This window comes from Cebus imitator, unplaced genomic scaffold (genome assembly GCF_001604975.1).
Source record: "Cebus imitator isolate Cc_AM_T3 unplaced genomic scaffold, Cebus_imitator-1.0 Scaffold176, whole genome shotgun sequence".
Classification (NCBI taxonomy): domain Eukaryota; kingdom Metazoa; phylum Chordata; class Mammalia; order Primates; family Cebidae; genus Cebus; species Cebus imitator.
Genome location: NW_016107491.1, coordinates 433,700 through 441,937, shown reverse-complemented (window position 1 = coordinate 441,937; position 8,238 = coordinate 433,700). Strand labels below are relative to the sequence as shown.

At 34.2% G+C, this 8,238-nt stretch overlaps 1 protein-coding gene across 18 annotated transcripts in view; it reads left to right on the top strand.

Moving 5' to 3' along the window:
• GULP1 (GULP PTB domain containing engulfment adaptor 1) overlaps nucleotides 1-8,238 on the top strand; it is a 288,807-nt gene that overhangs the window by 22,383 nt on the left and 258,186 nt on the right. Inside the window, exon 2 of one of the 18 annotated variants that reach the window (XM_037744479.1) lies at nucleotides 4,818-4,820. The exons of the other annotated variants lie outside the window; for them this stretch is intronic. The gene's annotated coding sequence lies outside the window, so the exon portion shown is untranslated. The remainder of the gene's footprint in view (nucleotides 1-4,817; nucleotides 4,821-8,238) is intronic. 18 annotated transcript variants of the gene reach the window in all.

The window sequence follows — 8,238 nt, the reverse complement described above, 5'->3', positions numbered from 1 at the left end:
GATGGAGTCTTGCTCTGTTGCCCAGGCTTGAGTGTAGTAGTGCAGTGTTGGCTCACTGCAACCTTTGCCTACTGGGTTCAAGGGATTCTCCTGCCTTAGCCTCTTCATTAGTTGGGATTACAGGTGCACACACCATGCCTGGCTAATTTGTTTTGTATTTTACTTGAGACAGGGTTTCACCATGTTGGCCAGTCTGGTCTCGAACTCCTGACCTCAAGTGATCTGTCCACCTTAGCCTCCCAAAGTGCTGGGATTACAGGCGTGATCCAACACACCCTGGCTTTTAAAAAAAATTTTTAGTAGAGACTAGGTCACACTATGGTCTCTTGGCTGGTGTCAAACTGTTGAGTTCAAGTAATCCTTTTGTCTTGGTCACCCAAAGTGCTGTTACAGGTGTGAGCCACCATACCCCTGTGCACTTTTTGAAAAATAGTAACCGTTATTCAAAGTTTAGCATAAATTATTAAAGTAACTACTATTTAACAGCTACTACTTTTTCCTTTGTTACAATTTCATGGGTTGAAGATTTGTTTTCACTGTGGATCTCAGCAATCTCAGCCTCCCAAAGTGCTGTGATTACAGGTGTGAGCCACCATACTCCCTGTTAACTTTTTGAAAAACACTAACCATTATTCAAAGTTTAGCATAAATTGTTAAAGTAGCTACTATTTAATAGTGCTTTTCATGTCTGAGATGTTCCAAGCACTTTTCCCATGTATTAAATCCCTTAATTCTCAAAATAAACCTAAGAGGTAAATACTTTAATTATCTTTTTTTTTTTTTTCACTACAGGGATTTAAGGCATGAATAGTTTGAATAACTTGCCCAAGGTCACACAGCTAGGATGTAGACCTCAGCCAAATTTGTAGTCCCCCATAACTTGTGCTTTTACCAACTACAACTTTTTAATAAAATTAACTTTGCAAAACCTCCTTTGGCTCCACAGACCAAGTAGATTATACCATGCTGTTGCCAGTCCCACTAAACTTTTTTATATACCCTTTAAATACATTACAGTAGTCTCCCCTTAACAATGGTTTTGTTTTCTGCAGTTTCAGTTATCTCTGGTCAATCGTGGCTGGAAAATATTAAATGGAAAAATCCAGAAATAAATGATTCTTGTTTTAAATTGCACACTGTTCTGAGTAGCGTGATAAAACCCCACACCGTTCCCCACTTTTGAATCATCCTTTTGTCTAGCCATCCGTGCTGTCTGTACTTCCCACCCATTAGCCACTTAGTAGCCATCTTGTTATCAGATCTGCTATCTTGGTATAGCAGCACTTGTGATCAGGTAACCCTTATTTTACTTAATAGTGGCACCAAAGCACAGAGTAGTGATGTTGGGAATTTTCCTATGTCAAGAATAAGCCTTAAAGTGCTTCCTGTAAGTGAAAACGTGAACTTTCTCAACTTAATAAGGAAAGGAGAAAAAAATCATATGCTGAGATTGCTGAGATCTGTGGTGAAAGCTAATCTTCAATCTGTGAAATTGTAATGAAGGAAAAGAAACTCATGCTAATTTTGCTATCTCAATTCAAACTGCAAAAGTTATGGCTGCAATGCATGTTAACTTCTATTATAGTATGTTGTTCTAATTGTTCTTTTATATTAGTTATTGTTAATCTCTTACTGTGCCTAATTTATAAACTAAGCTTTATCATACATATGTATAGGAGAAAACATAGTCAATGTAGGATTTGGTATTGTTTTTGGTTTCAGGCCTCTGCGGGAAGGTCTTGAGATGTATCCCCAGCAGATAAGGGAAGACTGATATATTGTGATATTTTTCTCTCTATATTATGGCCTGTCAGAGTCTGTTTCCCAATGTCTTTGTTTCAGAACTTTGAATTTTCTGTATTTAATCATAAAGGTTTCTTGGATTAATGAATATAGTAGACCCCTTTCATCCTCAGGAGATGTGTTTTAAGATCTCCAGTGGATGCCTGAAACCGCAGATAGTGTATAACCCTGTATAGACCTATACCATGTTTTTTCCTATACATACCAATCTATGATAAAGTTTAATTAATAAATTAGGCACAGTAAGGTATTACCAGCAATAATTAATAACAAAATAGAACAATTATGGCAATTTATTGAAATAAAAATTACATGAATGCTCACTCTCAAAATATCTTAGTATTTTCAGACTGTGATTGATTGAGGGTAACTGAGCCACAGAAAGCAAAACTGTAGATTAAGGGAAGCTACTATAAGTTAATGAATATAAGAAACACCAAGAAGAAACAGGATATGAGGAAACACCTGCTATGAAAGATAAAAATAAATAGTTGTAATGATAGCAATTACCATTTAGGGTAAAAGGTAAAAGAAAAAGCCATGATAGTTGATCTACAGTTAGAATGAAATTGTATTTATTGCTCTGAAGAGAAAGCATAGGTCTCTTTTTACTTGCATGCCTGATACAACAGAGAAAGCTAGAAAGACTCCTTTCTACAACTTATTTTCTGTTTTTGCAAATGCAGATAAAACTGATAAGTTTCATCCTGTGACAAGAAATTTCTAATATATTTGAAGAATTACAATCTCTTTGGCTAGCATCTACCTTCTTTATGGCCTTTTATACTTTTTTGACTTTTTGTCCACTATATTGTTTGCTTTGTGGCAGATTTTTTCAGGACAGCTGCAGCACTCACTTCTGTACATTTTCTCCATTTGAGTGTCCCAGATCCTACATTATGTCACTTCTCTACTCAAAACCTTCCATTGGCTTCCATGTCACATAAAGGAAGAGTAATTACTTGGGAAGTCCCACATGGTATGGTCTCGTGATTCCTTTCTGACCTCATTGTTCACTGTTCACACACCACCCTGAGTGCTCCTCCCCAGCTGTCCCTATCCCTCACTTTTCACCTCCTTCTGCTTTTTCCTCAGAAGTTATTTCCTGAAAAGCCTACCCTTACCTCCATATTTAAAATACCATGGTATTTCCCATTAATCCTATTTTAATGTTCTCAGTAGTACTTATCACCTAATATACTATATCAGGTAATGATTTGCTATTCTTATATTTCTTACCCACAGAATAGAATCCCCATAAAAGCAGAGATTGCTATGCATTTATTTGTTTATATTCCTAGGAACCCAAAACCTGTAACAGTGTCAGGCACAGTAGACTTTCAAATATTTGATGAGTGAATGAAGAAACAGTAAATTCAAGATCTCATTTCCTTTAAAGAAAACATAACTCATTGAAAATGCCTATATTAAAATTGCCTTGGGAAGAACTGTGAGAAAGATGCAAACATTAGATAATGAATTGGGGCAGGGCCACACCTGCACATTAACCCTTCTTCTATTACCTGAGTGCTACTACTTTGTAAAATCAGTTTTTATCTCAGAGACATTAGCAGAAAACAGCCACACTCTCCCCCATGACGTACATAGCCCGCACAATCTGGCCTCAGCCACTTTACTATCTCATCTCATTCCATAGGAAGGAATGACATAATTTTTCATGGCTCATTTTGTTTCCTAAGATTTTACATATGTACAGATGTAGGTGAGGACTTTAATCCTAAAAACATTGTTCTTTTCAGATTGAATTGCAGTTTTCGACCGAATGAAATACAAAACATCTTTACAAGATATACTGGGAGTGCAGTGATAGTTGACACAGTCTAGTCAACTGGCATTTTGATTGATGATTTGGGGAGCCTAAGAAGCAGTGGCAACTGGAGAGAAATATATTTAGTATAATTTAATAATAACCTGATTTGCATGTTTTTGTCTGTTGGAATGATTACATAGATTTACCTCATATCTTTTATACTGTTTTATGTTTATTTTTTCAGATTACAGTACAATCTGTCAAATGCTTATGTGTTGAAAAGGCCACTTACTGGTAGAATATAGGAAATACAGGTATACATGTTTTTTATTTATTTGGTGATGCCATGTTAATGGATAGCTTTCCTTGGAAAGTTGGGGAAGACATAGATTTCATTTATAATATATAATAATATACAAAATCATGACTATATAACTTAAAACAAAATATATTTATAAATATATGTGTATTTACAGTGTGTTTTAAAATATGCTATTAAGTGGATTAGTAGGCTTATGTTACTCTTTTTTACATATATTGTGGCATATGTATAGTGGATCGAAAATGATATTAGATGAAATGAGAAAAGTTTTCCTGAGAGTAAAACTATAGTTCTGTAAGTAGATTGATTTTATGATCCCAGCATTTTATTTTCCAGTTTTTCATTGTTCATTTTTTATACCTTGGCAAGCTAATCTTTAGTGTCAGCCAAAATTTCACTTGGATATTTATTGTAAATTGCCCTAATTGATGAGTGAAAAAGCTTGGATATCTGCCTAATCTTAGTTGGACGAAATAACTGATTTCCTTCTAATTCATTTTTACTCCATAAAATGATATGTTAATAAATGAGGAAAATCAATCGTTATCTAGCAAAGGGCAGTTATTCCTGCTCAGAATTAAATAAAGCAGAATGGAGAAAATTCATAGCATTTTTTTAACTGTTGACTATCACTATATATGTTATTTTAATGAATGACAGTAAGTCTTATAAAAGTTATAAAACATTTATGGGATCCATTTCAGAGGGTATATAATTTTTTTATAACTACTAGGAGAATTTCTAAGTACTTTTAACTTGCCTATATGTGCTGTTGTTATCAGTTGATTAATTTTCAGACAGATAACAAAAATGTCAGTAAAATTCCCAGTAGTAACAATGGTGTACTGATGGTATTCATTTGTTCTTTTTTTTTTTTTCCAATAAACTGCATATATGGAAATGTAGCTCAATATGAGGCAGAAGGTGGGACTCAACACTAGAGAAGGGAGGGACACCGGACCAAATTGAGGACTAGCTAAAGCAAGAAAGTGGCAGAAACAGCTTTCCATAAGACATGTCCACTAGTGTACCGTATCAGTTTATCATTGGCATGATGAGTTACTGTAAGTTACACCCAAGTTATTGCCGCTTTCCATGAGAAAGACCCAACAACCCAGGAATTATTACCCGTTCTCTAGAAGTTTCTGTGTAATCTGCCCCTTAATTTGCATGTAATTAAAAGTGGGTATAAATATGACTGCAGAACTGCTATTTAGCTGCTATTCTAGGTGCACTGTTTATGGCGTAGCCCTGCTCTGCAAGGAGCAGTACTTCTGCTTCTGTTATACACTGCTGCTTTAATAGAGGCTCCTACCATTGTCGTGCCTTTGATTTCTTTCCTGGACAAAGTCAAGAACTGTCCTGAGCTAAGCCCCAATTTGGAGGCTTGCCTGCCCTGCATCAAATACTGTATTTAATTTATGAGTGATATTTGTTTTTATATCTATGGAATCAACTCTGTAGAATTCCTTTAGCAATATTTTTTATCGGAAACATGATTAAAACTGTTATTATAACTACTGAACAATTTCTGTATTATACAAAGCAAGATATTTGGATTAAATGTTAATAAGCAATAGCAGAATTTTTGCATCTGGCTTTTGGGAAAACTTATTCTTCGTAAAAATAAAAATTATTATACATGAATGCATTCTCATTATAAAAGACTCAAACACAAGACAGAGCAAAATATGAATGTTTACCTTCATGCCCCCCTTAGACCCATGTCCCTTAGAGATAAAAATTGTTAATAGTTTAGTATGCATTATTCCAGTACAAAATTTCGACCATTTTCAGACATGTACATCTTGATGTTAATACATTTAAAGATGGAATCGTAGTATATATTCTTTTAACTTGGGTTGGAGGAGGTCAACATACTTTGGAAATAAAGAGATTTGCTTTTACAACTGATGGTCACTCTTTAGTATATAGACAAATCTACCCAGCCAGCTACCACTGCTAGTACCTCATAAGAATGGGAAACATGACCATGAGAGTATAAAATAATTGTGTTAAGTCAGTTCATTCATCAACAAGCCACAAATATAGCTTTCGAAATAGGAACTGTTTTATCTTATGGTTATTTGCCAGGTTTGCCCACAGGCATTGTGTATGTGTGTGACCATTACTACAGCATGACTCCATATTGCATTCTCATATTAGCCTTTAAATACTTACTGGAATACTTTAGCTTTTATTTCATTGATTCAGAGCTCTTTTTTTGTCCTATTCTTTCTTTCATTTGATCTTTTTTGCCCTTTTTACTTTCTTCTATCTTTGAGCTTAACATTTTGGAGTATGTTTGATGGTGATAAGTTTAGCTCAGGGTTTCCCATCCTTGGCAATCTTGACATTTTGGAAAAGATAACTCTTTGTTGTCAAGGGAGAGGTCCTTGCTTTGTAGCATGTTAAGCAACATCCCTGACATCTACTGACTAGATGCCAGCACAGTTCCCCTAGTTGTGATAATGAAAAATATCTCCAGATGTTTTCAAATGTCCCTGGGAGGTAAAAGTGCTCCTAGTTACTGCCAAATGTCCCCTGGGAGGACCATCCCAGCTGATGCCAAATGTCTCCTAAGGAGCAGCACCATGCTGGTAGAGAACCATGGTTTATTAGCATTTCTAAACTTATATGGTATTTTCTGGACATATTTTTAAAGGAAAGGTAGCTATCCCTGAACCAATTCATAACATGTTTTGAAGTATAATTAACATAAAAAATACTACAGTAGTGAATCTTCACTCCTTATATATACAATTGACTTTAACTTTCTTGGCAATAGATATGTATTTGGTGCATCTTTACATGGAAATAATATTCACTGATGAAATAGTCCTCTCCAACTTGAAAGAAATATTTTCACCTGTCTCTGTGAGTATCAGTCACCTGGTATCAGACCTTCCTTCCTGTGTCTAGACAGAAGTTCATACAGCACTTTGACTCTTGGTATTTTTTAAAATGTATGCATTTGGCATACAGCAATGTAGTGCAACATATAAACTTGTTTTCTGAGAAACATGTTTTGTTTAAAAAAACACAGACTTTCAAAATAGATGCTGCATCATAAAATCTAAATATATGTGGATTTTCTACACATAATCCCTCAACACTCATCTTCTAATATGTGAATATGGGCAATCTTCAATTTAAATGGAAATAACATAAGCAAAAATTTTAATATTTTGCCTAAAATTTGCAAAATTCAGTAATGTTTTAATAATAAAAACCTTATCTATGTACTGTCTAGGATATATGTTCAGACATGTTGATCTTTGAAGTTAAAAATTTTTGTATTCTTCCCCTCCAGAAAAAAAAAAAAAAACCTACAAAAAGAAAAGACACAACTGTCCTTCACAATGAAATTTAGACTACTTCAAAAAAAAAAATAGTTTCCTGTATTTCTAGACTTAATGGTCTTATTTCTGCCCTTAGTATATATTCATGTTTAATGAATTTCCTGTTGACTTTAAAAGGAATTTCCACTATTGGCTATTTTAAAATAATTACCTATTTCAGGCTTTTCCTAGCATGTGGTTAAATCACTTCCTTTGCAGAAACAATACTCAACCTTTTTTGAAGTTAAGATCTGAATGTGAAAATTCAAGCATTGTGTTGATTTTAATAGATCAATTTATTTTTCTGTCTTCAACACACCAATCTTTAAATCCATAATTTCTGATTCTGTTTTTAACTATGTAAACCCATTTCAAAAGATTTGAAAATGGCAAATCCAATAGACAGATGAAGTGTTTTCTTTGTAAATTAATATAAACCACATTCTGGATATTGATGTTATATTTGATACTAATACTGAGTCTAGCTAATACAGTAGACCTTATTTTTCCATAAACTGGAAACCAAGTAGAAACTACTAAAAGATAACATTGTGATGAAGAGATTTGTGTCACCAAGTTTAGTGTGCTAACATGCTAAAAATGTTTTTCACACATAAGAATTTATTGTATTACTGGCACTATCTGACTATCGCTTGTATAGACTTTTAATATTTTTATCAAAATAAACTTTTTAAAAACTTTTTAAAAACTTAAATATATGTAAAAGGGAAATATAGTCTTCCATATATATATATATATATATGTTTTTTCAGTACACATTAAATAGTAAAGTAAAAAGGACCACAGAGTTAAAAGATTACTCAGGTAGCTGGGTACAGTGGCTCACATCTATAATCCCAGCACTTTGAGAGGCAGAGGTGGGTGGATCACTTAAGGTCAGGAGTTCGAGACCAGCCTGACCAACATGGTGAAATCCTGTCTCTACTAAAAATACAAAATTAGCTTGGCATGGCAGAACATGCCTGTAATCCCAGCTACTT